Source organism: Hemiscyllium ocellatum, chromosome 4 (assembly GCF_020745735.1).
Source record: "Hemiscyllium ocellatum isolate sHemOce1 chromosome 4, sHemOce1.pat.X.cur, whole genome shotgun sequence".
NCBI lineage: Eukaryota > Metazoa > Chordata > Chondrichthyes > Orectolobiformes > Hemiscylliidae > Hemiscyllium > Hemiscyllium ocellatum.
This window is the reverse complement of record NC_083404.1, coordinates 35,401,351-35,423,091: the sequence shown is the minus strand read 5'-3', so window position 1 is coordinate 35,423,091 and position 21,741 is coordinate 35,401,351. Positions and strand designations below refer to the sequence as shown.

The 21,741-nt window shown below is 40.9% G+C and overlaps 1 protein-coding gene across 1 annotated transcript in view; it reads right to left on the bottom strand.

Moving 5' to 3' along the window:
• Positions 1-10,847, bottom strand: part of LOC132815343 (protein ITPRID1-like) — a 143,914-nt gene extending 133,067 nt beyond the window's left edge. Inside the window, exon 1 of the mRNA XM_060824207.1 lies at positions 10,686-10,847. The gene's annotated coding sequence lies outside the window, so the exon portion shown is untranslated. The remainder of the gene's footprint in view (positions 1-10,685) is intronic.
• Positions 10,848-21,741: the final 10,894 nt, after the last annotated feature.

The window sequence follows — 21,741 nt, the reverse complement described above, 5'->3', positions numbered from 1 at the left end:
ATTAACGGACATCTTGTTATTGTATGGTGGCAAGGAATAGAAGGAGAGCACAAAGGAGAAAGTGAGGACTGCAGATGCTGGAGGTAAGAGTTGAAAAGTGTGGCACTGGAAAGCACAGCAGGTCAGGCAGCATCCGAGGAGAAGGAGGATCGTTGTTTTGGGTATTAGCCCTTCATGATGAATGTGGGGCAGGGGCTGAGGAGTGATGAAGGGCTTATGACCAAAATATCGATCCTCCTGCTGCTCAGAGGTTTCCTGACCTGCTGTGCTTTTCCAGCACCACACTTCAACAAGAGTGCGAAGCCAGGCAGAGCAGCACCAACTGGTACAGGAGAAATAGGCAACAGATTGTACGTCTTTCCCCAAAGAGCATTATCCAAAATTTCAAATGCGTAATTCAAGAACCTTATTAAATCAGACTTTTTGAGCATACCACAGTGTGCTGGAGTATACTAGCCAGAGTACCTACTTTTCAGAGTAAGAAGCAGGGAGGAGCCTGTTCCATGAAAATAACTTGCAGCCAAAAACTAAAGTTGCAGAGTCCTCCTTTAGCAACTCCTCAGAATTATAATTAACAATTAGAACAAAAATTGAGTGACAAACAATTTTAAAAGTGTATTAGCAATGTGGACACCTTCTGATTGTCTGTTTCATACTTTGGCCAAATTAACCCCTTAGTCTGAAAGTTTAGAGGGACAATTTGTTCAGTGAAGATTATTGTTACTTAGGTGCCTAAGGGTTTTAACAATTAAAGGTTTGTTTCATACAAATGTAAATAAGTCCCTTTCAGTTGGCAAATTTGATTCTGAGGATCATAGATTGGGCTTAAGTTACAATCAATGCCAGTGTCTTTGCCGAGGAGACTATAACATTACTGAAGTTACTGACAATATCATGTTATATAGGAAAATAAGTCATCAGAATGATTAAAATGGGCAAGATGAATTGGCAAGAGCAAGACAATGATCATAACATGGAGTGATGTGGAGTTTTTCATTTTGGTAAGAAAAATATAAAAGTGAAATAATTGGCTGGATGTCATGCAACAGGAACCATGATGCCAGGACTAAAGGGTTCATTTAATCATGGGAGAGGCTCTGCATCAATTTCCCAATTAATTCAAAGGATGGAAGGAACTGGTGCAAGATTCCTGGCTCTGGAATGCCAATTAGTCTCATTAATAATAGACCACTATTATCCCGAACTTATCATTTTCAGCAGTGGTTCAATGATGAAGGGAGAGCTGTGTAGCTATCCTACGCCTCCCAAGTGCTGTCCAGTAAAACCACATTGGGTATGCTGACAATCTTGCACATGGTGGGGGGCATTACTCTTTCTCAGGACTATGTGCCTTATCATGGAAACCAGTCCCATAATGGGAGACCACTGGAAGCCATCACAGTGACCTTGCCTCGAACCCAACCTCTCTGGTGACTCCTACACTGCAGTCCCCATCCCAATTTCAATTACCATTGGTCTGTGGCATCTTGGTAATTCTGAACCTCGAGGTATATTACTGGAAGCTGCCCCTGCTTCCTCTGGCACTGATGACCGTGACAATCAGGCACCCCCCTATTATCCAAGAGTAGTGGTCTGCTGGTCTCTGATTGTCCAGTATGCTTGATGTGTAAGACCTCCACTGCCATGTTTCTGGGTCCCAGGGAAGGCCCACCAATTTCCAAATGAATGCTTGAAGAGTATTTAATATTTTGAGCTCCTTCGCCCCCCCCCCCCCCCGCCCCATAGAGGGAGATGCTCAAAATATTAAATATAGAGCTTTTATTTTTATGGTTCCACGCCCAATTCCATGGGATTGGGTTGAAGACTGGCTGATCCAGAAGAAAGCCATGTCACTGTTTAGTATATGTTAGAACTAAATACGAATATACATGGTATTCAGAGACATTGTTGGAAGACTATTCCATGATCACCACATGCTCACTAGTTCTACTCCATGTTCTTCTTTGTATGTGTTTCCCTCTTCCTTCTCTTAAGTCTACCCAAATGTATACCCTATGAGAGCCAACTCCTTGATATTATCAAAAGATTGTTTTAAGGTCCCACAGACCACATAAGCTAGAACTGACAGGGATTTTCTGTTGGTTCCCCCATGAGAAGCTAAGACTACCACTATATTGACTAAATCTCACCTATCTTTCAAATGGAAGGAGGTTGGGAAATAAAGACATCAGTGAGATTTTAGTGCCTTTGTACACATGGTAAACATGCAGGTACAGCCGATTTTTAAAAAAAGCTATCACCATTCTTGGGGTTACCACCACCCAGAAACAGAACTTGACTAGCCATGCAAATACTACGGTGACAGGAACAGATCAGAAGCTAGGAAACTTGTAGTAAATAACTCACCTTAACTTCCCAAAAGCTGTCCAGCACCTACAAGGCACAAGTCAGGGGTATGATGGAATGTCTCCCCATTTGCCTATTTGAGTGCGACTTCACCAACACAAGAAGCTTGACACTATCCAGGGTCAAGCAGTCTATTTGATTGGCACGACATCCACAAGCATCTATTCTCTCTATCACTGATGCTTAGTAGCAGTACTGTGTACAATCTACAAGGTACATGATAGAATTTCACCAAAACTCCTCTTCAAACTCATGACTACTTTTATCTGGAAGAACAAGGCCAGACCATTACATGCAAGTTCCCCTCCAAGTCACTCACAATCCTGAATTGGAAATGTATTGCCATTCTTTCAGCATCACTGGGTCAAACCCATGGAATTCCCTTCCTAATGACATTGAAGTTCACCAACAGCAAATGGATTGCAGCAATTCAAAAAGGTAGCTCAGCATGACATTTTCAACGGCTACTAGGAATGGGCAATCCATGGTGGTCAGATCATCAACAACCATACCACTGAACAAATGCAAAAATATCAATTTCCAATCCATTAGAATTATGAATAATTATGAATATTATTCATAAAAGATTATGAATAAAGACATCTTACTGCAATTCAGCAGAACTTTAGCAAGGCCACACGTGTAGTGCTGTTAATAATTTTGATCTAGGTCAGGAGGAAGGATGTACTTATCTTAGAGGATGTACAAAGATTCAGCTGGCTAATTCTTGGGAGGAGGGCATTTCCTGATGAGCAAAACTTGCCCAGACCATATCTACACTCCCTAGCATTTAGATGAGCAAGAAGTGATCAGATAGAGTGAGCATAATATATTGAGGGTATTTCCTGCTCCTAACCATCTGTCTCCAACCTATTTGAAATTTTCTGTGGTGGTCAGTTGCAGTGCAACCGTTGGGAAGCCAGTTCACCCCTCGGCCCATTGGGTCATAGGCTTATAGAGTCATAGATCTCTACAGCATGGAAACAGGCCCTTCATCCCAACCTGTCCATGCTGCCCAGTTTTCACAATTAAACTAGACCCATTTGCCTGCTTTTGATTCATATTTCTCTGTAGCTGTCCATTTTCTACAGTAAAGCCACCTCAAGCCTGGAGAAAGCCAGTTTATTTCCCTCAACAGATGCTGAAAGTTGTGGCTTCTAATCAATACATCAGAGACTTTAGCAAGTGAGCCAATCTTTTCTTGCTCAATCTTTTCTTCCTGCAAGCAAATTGGAGCAGGAAGGAGCAGCATGGCCTGATAAGCAAAAAAGGACCACCTCAGTGAACACTGGACAGGGACTACTGAACTCCCTTCTCAGACTTTCTCTCCACCAGTGATACCCATGTATTTTTGTATCTATGTGCATAGGAGGACTCTTATAAGATGGTTAAAGTTCAACCAGTGAAGTTATACGTTGACAGTTCTTTTGTCTTAACCTGCAGCTATAACCTATTTGTAACAGATAATTATTCTTGTTAAGTAGAGAAATCTAGTCATGCTTTCTGTCAACCTGGATCTAAAAACAGGTAAATTTGGGAATTTTGGAATACTTTTATAAATTGTTAACTTTTGTCACAAATCTGGAAATAGCACACTACTCAAGTGAGATGCAACAAAGGGTGGGGCTGTTGTTGAGGTTGATTTGAAACAAAGGAATTGAGAATTTAGATGTGGCATTAGTAAACAGGGTCCCTAATGGGTAAATTAATAGAATGCCATCAAGTGCCTCATCCTGCTGCCATGGGTATTCTTGTGGCAGGGTGAGACCCATGCCATGCAGGAAGCCTGACAGCTTTAGCTGGTGTCTCACATAGGGATGAAGCTCCTTTGTAGGCTGAGCCCTTTGGAAATATTCCCACCCCCCATCCCACCTGCTCTCAGTCCCCATCCCAATTCTGAGCTGCAACAGGCTGGCAGACATCAGTGAAATCGCCCAACTGTGAACTCACTCTCGGCTCCTGTGGGGCTGACTGTAATCCCACTGGTGGCCACCACCCACAGTGGCATTGCTTGATCTACAGAGTTGTTGGTTTCGAAGGCTGTACAACCGACTGAGATGGAGAAGACATTTCGCCTTAACCTTCTTCATTGTTAATTCTCTGGATTGAGGGCCGGCTCACCACTGACTTTTTTAGCCAAATGGTGGGGAACGTGGTATCCTGTAAAATCCAGTCCATGAAATTCTTAATGAGCTTGACAAAGTAGAAGCTGGGAAGACTTCCCTTGCTGGGAGTCCACAACTATAGGACAGGACCACCATCTCAGAATAGGGGAAGAGCTATTTTGGAGTGAAATGAGAAGACGTTTCCTAACTCAAAAGTTTATGAACCACTGTAATTCACTATCCCAAAAGGCTGTGGATCCATAGTCAATACGTATATTCAATACAAGGATCAATGGACTTTTGGATGTTAACAGAATTAGGGGATATAAAATACAGCAGGAAGATATAGCTGGGGTAGAAGATTAATCCTGATCTTGCTGAACAGTGGAGCAGGTTTGAAAAGCTGAATTGCCAGCTTTTGTGTCTTCTGTCTGTGTAAACACAATATTGTGTCAATATTACAGTAAATATTTGAGAATGTTTTATGAAGCATAGTTTGCAATTATATAATGAATCAATTGTACATTGATTTCACAATGTTAATAATAAAGCCTGTTATTGTTTTATTAAATTACTGAAACTAAATATAACAACAAACAAAGCTCACAAGTCAGGAAACTAAACAATAAAATACCAGAAATATTCAGCAATCTATTAACTCCTGTAGATGGAGAAACAAAGTTTACACTTTAGGCTGAAAAGTCATCAATTGAAATCTTCACAAATGCTCTCTCTCAACAAATGCTACCAGTGCTGCAGCATTTTTTTTTAAATTTCAGATTTCCAGCATCCACAGATCTGAGCAAGGATAGCTGGACCTGAAACATTAGCTCTGATTTCTCTCCACAGATGCTGCCAGACTTGCTGAACTTTTCCAACAATTTCTGTTTTTGATTTGCAGCATCCACAGTTCTTTCAGTTTCCTGCCCCCACAATACTTTGCTTTTGCAAAGCATAATGCTGATTCACTGTGAACAGTTGTTATGCTGGCAAGGACTCAAACATAGGAGGACAATCTTATCCTAAGCCATAAAGATTGTCAGCTGATCACATTTGCCTAGCAAATACATTTCTGGTCACGTCCCTATTCCAAACAATAGAGCAATTTCTACACAATGTTTTGTGTTCACTGCTTCTCCCAACCTTTAGTGTCTGTTGTTGATGCCAAAGGCTGTATTGTAGAAGATAGAAATGCTAGTTGTAAGGCTTCTAAAGGCAGTAAGTTACGCATTCTGTGAAATGTTTACTTGAGGTACTTTGGGTATAAGATATGATATATACTTAACACTTACTACTACCACTAGCTATTTTTCAGAGGCTATTAAACCTGAGTCCTCTTTACCCACAAGCTATGGACACACTGCTGTTATGTAAGCTGTATCATTTAATCTAACTAATACACCTTTCTACTCAATAAGTCAATGATGCAAACATCCCTGAATAAGTTTAGTGGACTAATGAATGCTCTTGCAAATCTGTGTACATGAAAAAAAATTGTATTGTATATTTAAAGTGTTCTCAAAACACACAGTTCAATTGGTATCTGGGAAGGGAATAAAATGGATTCATGTCAAGAGCTCTCCATTAAACTATTTGTTTCTACTTTTGAATGTTGACACCTTTGCTGGGATAGTTTCTCAAGAACACACCAACTGGCAGCTAATCAAAGGAGCTAATTTTGAAAGAAACGTATTCCAGCAATTAAAATCTAAGTATTTCAATTGAGAGTACAAATGGGCAAACCAATCATGTTGACTTCTTGCCAATAGGGAAGGTTAAAATTATCCTCAGAGAATCTTAGGTGTCTTTGCCACCTCTTTTACAGAGTGAACAACTTCAGTCCCATACTCTAACTTTTCCCCAGACCACGCAAAGCAGCCGTCTTCAAGAACATAATCAGTTGGCTTTTGCAAGTTCCTTTGGAATTCCTTCTTGCCCCATCTTTCAAAGCTGAATCATGCCAACTTTGTGTGAAAAACAAAATCTTCCCAATTCCTCTAAATCTGTTCCCAATTACTTTAAATCTATTACCTCTACTTATTGACCCACTGGCTGGAGAAAGCAATTTCTCCTTATTTGCTCATTTGAAACACCTCATAATATTGAAATACTGTTAGCTCATCCATCATTTTTTCTGCTTTAAAGAGAACAATCCCAGCTTTTGCAACCTAACCATGAAACTGAAATCTTCCTCTTCTGGTATCATCCTGGTAAATCTCCTCTCTTTTTTTCCCACCCTTGTGTGATAAAGATGTTTTTTTTAAGATTAGATTCTCTACATTATGGAAACAGGTCATTTAGCCCAACAAGTCCATACCAACCCTCCAAAGAGTAACCCACCCAGACCCATTCCCCTACCCTACATTTACTCCTGACTGATGCACCAAACACTATGGACAATTTAGCATGGCTAATTCACCTCACCTGCACACCTTTGTGGAAGAAACCAGAGCACAGGGAGGAAACTCACACAGACACTGGGAGAATGTGCAAACACCACACAGACAGTTGTCCAAGGCAGGAATTGAACCTGGGTCCCTGGCACTGAAAGGCAGCAGTGTGAACCACTGAGCCACTGTGCTGCGCATTGTTCAATGTTAACTGATACATTCTATGAATAGATACTTGGTTCATATTTACTAGTTACAGAAAAAACAATGACCCTTAGATTATTGAATGTACTAGACTTTAACTCTTAGTATGATCCACTGCCTATTGTTGTTAGTTAGCTCATTTGACACAATGGCTGGCTTGCAGTGCAGAGTAACTCAAACAGCTCAGGTTCAATTTCTGGACTGTGAGGTCATGATGAAGGTTTCATCTTCTTAAAAAGAGAAGCCTTGCCCTTCACCTGAGCTGTAGTGACATCAAGTTAATCTCTCTCTCTCACACTCACACTTACGTTAGAGAGAGGCACCCTCTGGAACTATGTCATCTTTAAGTGGGACCTATCTTAAAAATGACAGTTGAGAGAACCATGAAAGAGAGAGAAGAGTGACAACATGTGTAACATTCCAATATTTATGAAAAATTAGCACAAGATGAAATGCTCAAAATTAAGAATAGGCTTTATGTAAATCCATCACCATTTGGCTTTTCTTCAGAAACTGTAAAAGATTAGACCAATTTGAAACGTGTGCAACTCAAGAAAAACATATGGAAATTAAAATCCTAATGTTGCAAGATCTTCCTGCATGTTTACCAAGTGCAAAATGGTATCAGGATATCTATCTAAAAGGCCTACTGAGTTACTGATCCAGCAGAAAAGTTAAAACGTTTAAAATTAGAAACTAGATTCCAAACTGCTTTTGGTGTGCCATCTTCTCATTTTATTTGGTAGGTTGTGAGGTGAACTAACTTGTTCTCAAGGGAAGATAATTTATGTCAGTATATTAATGACGCTTACGATACACATCAGTCAAACTATCAGGTTTCCCAAGGTTGAGAAATGTTGCAACTGAAACAAGGCACAAATACCTGGATCAAGCAGGATCTGGGTTTGCATCCTGTTGCGGTCAGTGTTGGAATTTTAATTCAATTTTTTAAAAAATCTATAAGAAACTTCAGCTGACCGTGAAACCATTGTCAATTGTCAAAAAAACCAAATCCAGCTCACTGACATCCTTCAGAGAAAGAAATCTGCCAACATATGACTCCAGAGTCACAGCAATGGGTGGTTGACTATTAACTGCCCTTTGAAATGACCTAGCAAGCCACTCAGTTGTATTAATCACTATGAAGTTTCACGTGCACCATAGAGTTCATGAAAACTGCTCACCACCAAAGGCAACCAGAAACAGGCAATAAATGCTGGCCAGGCAGTGATGCCCATGTCCCATGAGTGAAAAAAAACAAAACGCCTGCTGCTTATTCAGAGCTGGATGTACAATGTAGTAAAGACTTGTTCTGCAGTACAGACATCTACCACAGCCTTACAGTTCGCATGAAGAGAATTGGTGTAACGTAGACCTGGTAACGTGGTTAGTAGGCTTAAGATGAAACCTTCCTGGACTAAGTGTTCAATCCATGACCAAAATCTGTAAACAGTGGGGATAAGGCAATTATTGCAGTGGCACACTTTCTCAAGCTGTCTATGTTAACAAAAAGACACTCTAAAGAATTGCCACAGTGAGTACGGTCTTCAACAGACTTCAAAACTCAGTCTGGGAGAGTCTGCTTACTAACTGAAAGTGTTTAGAGCAATAATTCTGCTCACTATGCCCCAAAAATATGAGATTTGGACTATTGAACCAGCATCATGCCATGAAGCACAAATGCTTCATCTTCCTTCGGAAGCTTCTAAAGACCAGATGGCAGGACAAAATACCAAACATTGAAACGTTCACCCATGTTGGTATTCCTGGCATCCACACCATATTGAGGCAGCCACAACAGCTGGTCATGTGGTCAGAATGCCTAACACTCACTTAGTAAAACGAATCTTCTACACAGACCTGGAGGTGTCGGTGTTGGACTGGGGTGGACAAAGTTAAAAATCCCACAAGACCAGGTTATAGTCGAACAGGTTTAAATGGAAGCACTAGCTTTCGGAGCGACGTTCAAGGATCAGGGACAACCACCTGATGAAGGAGCAGCTCTCCGAAGGCTAGTGCTTCCAATTAAACCTGTTGGACTATAACCTGGTGTTGTATGATTTTTAACTTTGTGCACCCCAGTCCAAAACCAGCATCTCCAAATCCAAATGAACCTGTTGGACTATGGCCTGGAGATGTGTGGTTTTTAATTTCTTCCACAAAGAACTTGACTCTGGCGTCTACACTCAGTGCTCAAAAGAAACACTATAAGGCATTCTGAAATCTTCAGCTAAGAGTTTTGATATCTACTCTGGGACTCGGGAGAAGCCCACATAGCATTGCTTTGACCTGACACAAGCAAATAAATAAAATGTGCAGCCGCCTTCAAAACTGCATCTCAGAGGCAGAGAGAAAACATGAGGGAAGAAACTGTAAGCCAGCAACTCCTCTAAAAGTAAAATATTTGCATTGTCCTTTCCTACTTTGTAGCACAGCCTTCCAGCCACAGATCAGCCTTAATAACCACCTATCTGTCCACTAGAAACCTAGTAAACATTCCAGATGATAAACATGGTCATCTTCATATCAAAACGATCAACAGGAATGAATTAAATAGGAGAAAAGAAAAACTATATAAGCACAGAGATTAGTTACAACATTTGAGCTTAACTTAGGATGTCATGAACCATTATCATAGATTCATAGAATAGAATCTCTACAGTATGGAAACAGGCCATTTGGCCCAACAAGTCTACACTAACCCTTCAAAAAGTAACCACCCAGACCCATTCCCCTACATTTACCCCTGACTAACGCACTTAACCTACACATCCCTGAAAATTATGGGTGATTTAGCATGGCCAATTTCCAGAAATGTTGTTAGGTGTTGTGGGAGGAAATGCACACAAACGCTACACAGACAAACGTCCAAGGCTGGAATCGAACCTGGGTCCCTGGTGCTCAGGCAGCAGTGCTAACCACTGAGCTACTGTGCCACCCCAATTATTGTTTGCCTCATTGTGATGAGCCAGTTCCATTTAATGTTAATAGAAAATACTATTATTTATTTGCTTTGTAATCTATTAATTAACAAAATGAGATGTGATGTGAAACTCTGCAGCTTCTCACATATCATGTGGACAGTTCTACCAAAACATGGATTCAGTATTGAAGAAATGAGAAAAGTTTCCTGTTTGTTTAAGTTATTAATACTTAGCCAGAAAAGAGAATCAGAAAGGATACTCTTGAAGTTACAAGCTGGTGCAGTAGTTTAAAATTGGGCATCCTAATTTTCTAGGACCAGGTTATTCAGAAAGAAACACTTTGGTTTTTGTGATTTTATCTCACCATCTGTTGCTCAAGCTGTGTCTGAACATTTATTGTTCACTCCCAAATTGCCCCTATTCTTTAAATCTCTGAAAATACCTAACTGGAGTCCTTTAAAACTGTAAGAGAATTGTTTGTGTATTATCAAAGAAATAAAGAGCAAGATTGATCCTGTTTTTGTTTTCAACCACTTAAAGCTGCTGTTACTTTGTAGCTATGGCACAATCTGTAGCTGCAGGAGATGTTTGAGAATTCTTGCAAAAGATTTTACCCCCCAATAAACTGAAAGCATTCTAAGTTACTTTTAATTTTCATCTTTGAAAGTTTTCAAGCCAACACAATTAAAACTTACCTTTCTGAAGTTTGACATAAACACCCATTTCTTGGAACTAAACAGTGACTCGGCCTCTTGCAGTTTTGAATGATAGATATACCTGGAGTAGTCAAACAGGCCTGTGTTAATCTTGTGGCGAAGTGAGACAGGTAAAGTTCTAAAATATCACCCACTGTACTGCATGCCAAAAACTTCACAGCTGGTCGGGAGCTTGCAAGGAATTCACTGGACTTCTTCCTGCTTTTGCCTTGCTTGCACAAGTTCACAAATCCTATTGGATAGCTCTTTTAACTCGGCCCACTAACTTCATTTAAATTCAGGGAAATCAAACTTGTTTGAAGGGATGTACATTGGGAAGTGCTTATTAAACATTTCTAAGGTTGATTAGTAATTTCATCTAAAGTGTGTTGCCTGGAGTCTGTCAATCAGCTTGGTTTCCCTTGTAACAAGTTATTTTAACTTTTATTCATTCATGGGATGTGGCCAACACTGATCCATGCCAGTATTTGTTATCCATCCCTAATTGCCCAGAGGGCAGTTAAATATTGACTACTTTGCTGTGTGTCTGGAGTCATGTGTAGACCAGATCAGGTAAGCATGCTCTCAAATGGACACCAGTGAACCAGATGAGTTTTTCCTGATGATTAACACTGGTTTCTATCCCCATTTTGCACACTTAGCCAAGGTTAAAATTTCTCTTAACTGCACAGGAACAAGGGCTGACTCTCGATTTCCTCAGGTCTACACTTTGACTCAAGTAAATTGTTGCTGATTTAGACATCAATTCCAATTAGCTACCTTTGCATCACATCCCTTGATACCCTAAATAACAAAAATCATCCTGATTCATCATCAGTTATGTAGGGTGCTTGAATAGATTGCAATCTATTTTTTTAAAAATCTTTTTCCAAGTACAATAGTACACTATGAACTATCCTTTAAACTATGCATGACTGTAACGTATCTTCGGTATGAACATCTGCAACAAAATAATGGATGCAGCTTCCAACCCAGTCAAAAATGTTGCGTGCAGCATATTGACATGAACTGTTTGTGCAATGATGGAATATAAAATTGTACATGCCTACGTTTGCTGGTAAGCATTTCTTACTTCTCTAATTTAACAATCCTTTAGCTGCAGATAACTAATAATTGATAAAAACAATAAGCAGAATATCATTGAGTGATAATTGCTGTTAAATGAGAAACGTGCATAAAATTCTAAAGCTTCATATTACAAGTATTTGTGGTTGTGGCATTTGAATTTATGACAGAACCCCGTCATGAAATCTGTTCTTTGTGGCTTTTTACATAATTCTCTATTTATAGCACTCCAAACAGCAACGCTGGCTCGTAACCAAGGATCTTCAACAACTCTTTATTATTATTTGCATAGGAGGCGTAAGTTTCTCAATTACTTATGCAGACCTAAGTAGCTTTCATTATTTCCTACTCAGTTCATTGTATGGCCAGATGGCAGATGATAATCTGGAGCTATGACCTCAAGCTTGTTTTGCCATTTTGCAAATACTGATGCACATTGATACATCCTTTGACATAAGGCGAACATTTCCTTTAATTAAATGGCTGCCTTCCAAAAATAACAATTTTCATTAGCAATCAAGTTCCTGTGCTTATGTTTACAGCAACAACAAAAATAAAACATGATTATCCAACTCTCTGCTAAATGGATCTCAATCTTAACGTGGTAGAGTGATCAATTAATATAGGAGATAAAAATTCCAAACACAGAATTCGCATTTATGTGCAAGCATTTTATGAAACATATGAGAGAAATTCCCTTCTCTGACTTCTATCCCCTATGAACTGGTACGTAACGCCTGCATGGGGAGACGTTAAAACATTTCTGGTTTATTTGGATTTTGATACCCTTTATTGAAGGAACTCGGGCTGTCTGGAATGCAGCTCAAGTGCATGCTCTCCTTTTTGTTCCTGTGATTTCATCCTCTTTAAAGAAGATCTCATTGATCCATCCAGAGGCTTGAGAAGAAATTGCGGGGACCCTGTTTGATACTTTTTCATCATCAATATCCATGAGTGAAGTTCCGGAAGACTGGAAGGTAGCGAATGCTGTGCCATTATTCAAGAAGGGTTGCAAAGAAAAGCCTGGGAACCGTAGACCAGTAACTTTAGCATTTGTGGTGGGTAAGTTACTTGAGAGGATTTTGAGGGATAATATATACATCCATTTGGAAAGACAGGTGTAGGAGTTGTCAGCATGGCTTTGTCAGTGGGATGTTATGCCTTACAAATTTGTTAGAGTTCTTTGATGAAGTGATTAGGAAGGTTGGTGAGGGCAGGGTGGTAGACATAGTCTGTATAGATTTCAGTAAGGCCTTTGTTAAGGTTCCACATGATAGACTGCTCTGGAAGGTCAGATCACATGGAATCCAGGGCAAGCTGACAAATTGGATACAAAATTAGCTTCTTGGTGGGAAGCAGAGGGTAATGATGGAAGGATGCTTGTTCGACTGGAGGGCTGTGACTGGTGGAGTGCCTCACGGGTTGGTGCTGGGCTCATTACTTTTTGTTGTCTACATCGATGATTTGGATGAGAATGTACAAGACATGATTAGTAAGCTTGCAGATGATACTAAAATCATGGACAGTGAGGGAAGTTATCAGAAATTGCAGCAGATCTTGATCAGCTGGGGAAATGGCCAAGAAATGGCAAATGGAGTTTAATATAGGCAAGTGGAAAGTCTAATCAAGATAGGAGCTTCATGGTGAATGATAGGGCCTTAAGGAGAGTCGTGGAAGAGAGGGATTTTGGAATTTCATTTCACTGTTCTCTGAAAGTGGAGTCACAGGTAGACAGGGCAGTGAAGAAGGTTTCTTGCACACTGGTCTTGATCAGTCAGGACATGGAGTATAGAAGTTGGGAAGTCATGCTGCAGCTGAACAGGACATTGGTGTGGTCACACTTGGAGTATTGTGTTCAGTTTTGGTCACCTTGCTATAGGAAGGATGTTATTAAACTGAACAGAGTGCAGAAGAAATTTACAGGGAGAGTTGGATAAGCTAAGACTTATTTTCTTTAGAGTGTAGGAGACTGAGGAGAGATTTTATAAAGGTGTAAAAGATCATGAGAGGCATGGATAGGGTGAATGCACTCAGTCTTTTTTCCCAGGGTTTGAGAAAGATTAGAGGGGAAAGAATAAAAGGGAACCTGAAGAAACAACTTTTTGTTTTACACAGAGGATGGTACGAATTTGGAATGAGCTGCCAGCAGAAGTGGTTGAGGTGGGTACATGAACAACCATTAAAAGGCATTTGGACAAATACATGAATAGGAAAGGCTTCGAAGGATATGGGCTGAAAAATGTGTTGCTGGAAAAGCGCAGCAGGTCAGGCAGCATCCAAGGAACAGGAGAATTGACGTTTTGGGCATAAGCTCGAAACGTCGATTCCCCTGCTCCTTGGATGCTGCCTGACCTGCTGCGCTTTTCCAGCAACACATTTTTCAGCTCTGATCTCCAACATCTGCAGTCCTCACTTTCTCCTTAGAAGGATATGGGCCAACTGCAGGGAAATTGGGTTAATGTGGGTGGACATTTTGGTCAGCATTGATCAATTTGTGCCAAAGAAGCTGTCTCTGTGCTGTAGGATTCTATAAGCTTTAAAATATGCAAATGCTACATCAAATTTGGATGGAGCCAGGGTAATTGGAAAATAGGGAAGAGCTGTATTGTCACAGTTTCAAACCCAATCTCATCCCTAGGAAACTTTCTCAAAGGGCAGAAAGCCGAATTAACTATCCCCAGTATGAAGGTGGGCAGCCAACTGAAGTCAGTAAAGCCCGAATTAGTGGTATTTTGTTTTGCTTGTAGAGAAACTGCCATCTCAATGAGGGTTTCTTGCAAAGTCCAAATTCATATCCATTTGACACACTGCTGAGCAGAACTGCACCATCTTGTTTGAAAACAAGTTACTAAAACGTTTGTTAGGTGTGTGTAGGAGATATAAACTGCCTGATAGTGTATATGACGGGATTTTTCCTACTGCTTCAGGGCATCCTTACATGTCTCAGTTGCCCAAGACACACAGAAGTGACGTTATGTAGTGTCCTATCTAGCCTATGTTTGGTTCTGTATAACTTGAATTTGGCCAATGATTGAGCACGGTTATACCAGGTTCAGAGCAATTTTTCCAAACAAGCTGAGTCATAGAGTCATAGCGATGTACAGCATGGAAACAGTAAACTTTACAGGATCTACATATTGATAGCTGTGTTCATGTGATTATTTAATGTTATCAGACCATTCACTCATAGGTTGCTCAAATAAACCACAACCATTTGTTCCATGTCACTATCTTATCTTGATCTAGATGCACTGCCATTTTCTGAATGTGCATTTATTGAACATGTAAAGTCAGCTATCTGAGCTGTCGAGGTCAATTTTAATGACAGTATGTAATCTCAAATAGATGGACCTGGAATCTGATGTCCTTTAGGGAAGAAAATCTGGCACTCTCATCTGGTCCGGCCTACATGTGACTCCAGACTCAGTGTAGTGTAGTTGATCGTTAACTGCCCTCTGGGCAAATAGGGATGGGCAATAAATGCTGGCCTAGCAGTGATTCTGCACATAAGTTAAAAATAATCCTCTACTTCCAGTTCTATAATGGTCCATTTCTATGAGTGATATATTTTCATTAGAATGACACTTCAGTTCCTACACCTTGCATATTTCCAGTACGTGAATAACAACTTACCAAGATCCTTTGGGCAGTACTTTCCAAAGCCATGAAATCTACCACTCAGCAGAACAGGTCAAAATTATGTGCGAATACAATCAGCTGCAAGTCCACAGAACCATACAATCATTCTGACTTGGAACTACAGTCCATTCCTTCAAAGTTTCTGAGTTACAATCCTGGAATTTCCTCTCCATCAACATTGTGGGTGTGCAAATACCCTCCATGTTGACTCCAGTGATTCAAGGTGGCGGCTCACCACCACTTGGTCAAGGACAATTAAGAATGACCAATACATCCTGGCCTAAGCAGCAATACCCACATCTCATGAAAGAATAATTTAAAAATATAATTTTAAAATATATTACTGTTAGATTTCAATATCACACATTTATAGGCTCCATCTTTTACTCAAACACAACTTTGAAATGGAGAGGTCTAACAAGGTCTCTTCCTCCAATGTGCAAGTTGAGCAATCTGTTAATGGTGTTCTCCCACTTGCCACCATAAGTGTACTTTCACTGGTCAGTATATGCTTTGGGATTCCTACTGCCCCACACACTATATGATCAGCCTGATTGGCCATCTTGTAAATAGGGCCTGAGCCATTTGCTCATTGTTCAAATTTTATATCAAACTCAACATGTCCCAGAGCTGGAGACTTCGGGGGGGAAGCAGAGTATAATCATTCACTTGCCACTTCCAACAGAAAATGGATACAAATGTACCAGCCAAAACTCTTGCACTGAAGTGCTGGGCTCCCACATCATTGAGGATGGAGATATTTGTGGAGACCTCTCCTCCAGTCCATGATGATTCATGACAGGATGTGGCAGGACTTCAGATATCAAATCTGATCCATAAGGTTGTGGGATTGTTTTGCCCTCTCTACCACATGCTACTTCCTCTGTTTTGCATACAAATAGTCCTGCTATACCTTGACAAAATGATACCTCACCTTTTACCGATGTCTCGTGTTGTTCCAGTCTCGGTAGAGCGGGGGATATACTGGGCCCATGACATTGTAGCTTGCAGCTGAGTACAAAGCTGTTTGTTGATGGCTGACAGCACCTCATTGATAACCTGCCTCGAGTTGCTAGATATGTTTGAAATCTTTCCCGTTTAATATAGTGGCAGTTTTACACACCACAATTGATCAAATCTTCAATGTGAAGTTGGGACTTAGTCCCAGTGAGGGTTGTGCAGTGGTCACAGTTACCAATCCTGCAATGAATTGAAACATCTGTAATGGAAAGACGGTGAGGGTAAAGTCAGTTAGGACTTTCACTCTTGTCAATTCTCTCATCACCTACCGCAGGACCAATCTAACCACTACTCCCTTTAGAATTCAACCAGCTCAGTCAATAATGCTGAAACTGAGCCTCTCTTGGTAATGGACATTGAAGTCTTCACTCAGAGTACATCCTGTACCCTTGTAATGCATAGTGTTTCTTCCAAATAGTGTTCAACAATAAAGAAAAGTAATTCATCAATTGAGGGAAATCAGTAGGATTCCTTTTTAATGTTAGACCTGATGCCAATGGCATCCAGAATCAATCTTGAGAATTTCCAAGGCAAATCCTTTCTAACTGTGCTGTCGCCTTTGATGGGTTCAACAGGACTTACACTGGAATAATGAAAGGGGTATCTGGGACATCGCATGATTCTGGGACATTGCTGTATTGCATGATTCCGTGAGTATGTCCAGGCCAGGCTTTTGCCCCACTTGTCTGTGCAATTGTGCTCCCAATTTTGGCACAGGCCCCCTTGATGTTTACCAGGAGCACTATACATGGTTAGCAAAACTTCAATTTACTGTTGTTATTACCAATGTTTACATCAATGGGCGGCACGGTGGCACAGTGGTTAGCACTGCTGTCTCACAGCGCCTGAGACCCGGGTTCAATTCCTGACTCAGGCAACCGACTGTGTGGAGTTTGCACATTCTCCCCGTGTCCGCGTGGGTTTCCTCTGGGTGCTCTGGTTTCCTCCCACAGTCCAAAGATGTGCGGGCCAGGTGAATTGGCCATGCTAAATTGCTCGTAGTGTTAGGTAAGGGGTAAATGTAGGGTATGAGTGGGTTGCGCTTCGGCGGGTTGGTGTGGACTTGTTGGGCCGAAGGGCCTGATTCCACACTGTAAGTAATCTAATCTAATCTAATCAATGACAGGTCGTGTATCCACTTGTCTTCCTTACTTTAGACTTTTATTTTAATCTTACTAATTGACTTGCTCGGCTGCTTCAGATGGCATTTAAGGGTCAATTACATCATTGTGGGTTTGAAGTAACATGTAGGCCAGACAGATTTCCTCCCCTAAAGGAAGTTAGTAAATCAGATTTTTTTTTCTAACCATCAATGTTTGCCATTAGACTAGCTATTTTTTAATTCCATATTTTTTGCTTGAATTCAAATTTCACCATCTGTCATGCCATCTGATGTGGTGGGATTTGAACTCATGTCTCCACAGCAAAAGCTTGAAGGCTCTGGACTTGTAGTGCAGTGACAATATCACTATGCTGCCACCAGGGGTGGGTTTGTGAAGCTAGAGTGATGCCAACAGCATGAGTTCAATTTTTATTACTAGCAGAGATTTCTAAAAAGGACTCTTTCTCAACCTCTTCTGAGACACGGTGGCCTTCAGGTTAAATCACTATCAGTTGTCTCTGTCCAACGAGAGCACAGCCCTATGGTCGGGTGAGACTATAGGTGACTGGATGCCACCACCTCACCTAAATTCTTGGCATATTCAGGATTGTAAGTACTGCTCAGTTGTGGAAACATTTTATACTGTGTTTTACATTTTGGTAGCATAGCCTGACTCAGTACAGTCAGTGCTGTACCTCTTATGAACAGCTAAAATGATGTTCTGCTTGATACAATCTATTAGTCATTGGGACTTATGACCTGTTTACCTGGTAACACACTGGCAATGAATTTCATTTACCACATTAGTCATTTGTGTGAATAGTAAAACATCATTTTGGCTTGCCAGAGGCATCCTGTTAGTGCAGAATACTATTTTATTGCTACTGCATAGTAACAGCATGAAATGTTTAGCTTTGCCAAATGTTCAATTGTTTGCCTTTCGGTATAATTTTAAAAAGGTAAACTGGGCACATTACAGGACCCAAAGTGGTTACCTGATGACTGCTCATGAATTTGTGTGATATACAGCAAGCGATGATCTGTTTGGGGTGACCATTATCCTGCAGTTTTGATTTGAATTTCTTATATTTGAAGTCATTGGATACTGCAAAGGATATGGGCACTGACAACATTCTGGCAATAATACTGACGACATGATCCAGAACTTTCCATGCGCCTTGTTAGGCTTTTCCAGTATATAGTTACAATACTAGCATCTACTTGGCAATGTGAAAAAAACCTTTCAGGATCTCCTGTACACAAAGAAACCTGAATAAATTCACCTTTGCTAATTCAAGCCATACCAATCTATTCACAGTCATCAGCAAAGTTACAAGAGGAGTTGTCAGCGTGATCAAGTAACATTTGTTCAGGGATAATCTGCTTACTGACAGCTCAGTGTGGTTTCTGCCAGGGCCTCTCAGCTCCTGACCTCAACACAGGATAAAAGAGCTGAATTCCAGAGGTGAGGGTGAGAATGACTACACTTGACATCAAGGATGCCTAGCAAAACTGGACTCAGTGGCAATTTGAGGGAAACTTTCTGTTGGGTGAAATTATACCTGGCACAACAAGGGAGATTTTTGTGGTCATTGGAGTTCATTCATCTCAGCTCCAGAGCATTTCTGCAGGGGTTCATCAGGGTTGACATTTTTTTTTAAACCAACATTATGGTCCATGATGCGGGCAGATGGGACTCAAACCCGGACCCTCTGACCCAGAGGTAGGAACACTATCCCTGCATTCCAGAAGCTCTAGTTCCTCAATATAGAATCCTAGGCCCAACTATTTTCAACTCCTTCATCAATGACCATGCTTCCAACATAAGGTCAGAAGTGGGGATGTCATGATTGCACAAAGGTCAGCATCATTTATGTCTCAACAGAAACTGAAACAACTCATTCATGTGCAACCAAACCGAGACAATAGCCGAAACCTGGATAACATCCATGCCACATAATTGTCAGGTGATTACCATTGCCAACAAGGAGAAATTTTGGGAACCCAACTTGACTCTCAAAAGCATCAAATTGCTGAATCCCCCACCAGCAACATGCTGAGTGTAACTATTAGCCAGAAACTGATGCTGTTTATTGATGGATATATTCTGACTACAAAAGCAGGTCAGAATACTGTGAACAGTAACACACCTCCTGCCTCTCCAGTGTCTGTCGATCATCAGTAAAGAATCAATACTTCAGGGCTGTAATGGAATTCTCAACTTCCTGACAAACACCAAAGAACAAGCAGCCTGCTGAATTGGTACTCTATTCACCATCGTCACTCCCTTCATAATCAGTAGTAGCAGTGTGAAACATCAATAAGGTGCACTGCAGTGACTCAAGCCTCCTCTGACAGCAGTCCATAGCCATACGCAGTAAAATCTGACAAAGTCCAGGTGATAGATAGTTAATGTTTGTGCCACACAAGTGCAAGGCAATGACCATCTCCAACAAGAGAGATCCTAACTATCACCACTTGATATTCAACAGACTTACCACTGTTGAATTATTCACGACCAACATCCAATGGGTTGCCATTGACCAGAAACCAAACTGGACTTGCCACACAAATACGATGTGTACAAGTACAGATCAGAGGCTGGTAATTCTGTGTGCTGAATAACTTAACTTCCTAAGTTCCCCAATATCTGTCCACTATCTACAAGGCACAGCTCAGAAGGTGTGATGGAATACTTATCACTTGCCTAAATGAGTGCAGTTCCAACAACATTCAAGAAACTTTACACCATTTACAGTATGTCAGCTCACTTGGTTAACAGGCTACCCACCATCATCAGCATCTACATTCTCCACCTCTGATGCACAGTTGCAGGAGTACAATGCAGGGGCTGCAGCAACTATAACAACACCTTTCAAGCTCTATCACTCAGATGGACAACGGTAACAAATGTGTATGAACACCAACACTTGAGATTCCCTGCAAGCTGCATATTATCCTCACTGGAACTACAGCACCATTATCTATACGACACAGGAGCAGAAATTAGGCTATTTGGCCCATCAAGTCTGTTCTGCCATTCAATCATGGCTGTTAAGCCTTTTCAAACCCATTCTCCCACTTTCTACCCATAACCCTTGACCCTCTTGACAATCAAGAACCTATCTCTCTGTTTTAAATATAGCCTCCTGTGGTAATGAATTCCACAGAGTCACCACTCTCTGGCTGAAGTTCCTCCCTATCAGAGTTCTAAAGGTCTTTCTCTTTACTCTAAGGCTGTGCCCTTGGGTCCTAGTTTCTCATGCCAATGGAAATATCTTCCCAACATCCACTCTGTCCAGGCTGTTCAGTATTTCGTAAGTTTCAAATAGATCCACCCTTTATCTCTCTAATCTCCATCAAGTATAGTCTCAGTGTTCTGAAATGTTCTTCGTACATTAAGTCTCATTCCTGTGATCATTCTTGTGAACCTCCTTTGGACCTGCTCCAGGGCCAGTACGTACTGCCTGAGGTATGGGACCCAAAACTGGCCACAATGCTCAAAATGTGGTCTGACCAGAGCTTTATAAAGCCTCAGAAGCACATTCCTGCTTTTATATTCTAGCCCTTTCAGGATGAATGACAAAATTGTAATTGCCTTTCTAAGTACTGACTCAACCTGCAGGTTTACCTTAAGAGAAACCTGGACTAGGACTTCCAAGTTCCTTTGCACTTCAGATTCCTGAATTTTCTCCCCATTTAGAAAATGACCCATGCCTCTATTCTTCCTACCAAAGTGCATGATCTCACACTTTCCCACATAGTGTTCCATCTGAGACTTCTTTGCCCACTCTCCTAAATTGGCTAAATCATTCTGAAGCCTCTCTGCCTCCTCAATACTATCTGTCCGTCTTCCAAACAACCAAACTTCTATCCATGCTAGTACCTTGGTTCTAACACAGAACTTTATCTTACTTACCAGTCTCTTGTGCAGCACCATATCTAAGGCCATTTGTAAGTCCAAGAAGATGTTGACTCCCCATGGTCTAAACTGCTCATTACCTCCTCAAAATATTCGAACAGATTTATCTGGCATGACCTCCCTTGATGAAACAATACTGACTTTGTTCCATTTTACCATGCACTTCCAAGTATTCAGAAATTTCATCCTTTACAATGGACTCCAAAATCTTAACAACCACCAAAGTCAGGCTAATTGGCCCATAAACTTTCCATGTTTTGCCTCACTCCTTTCTTAAATGTTGGGGG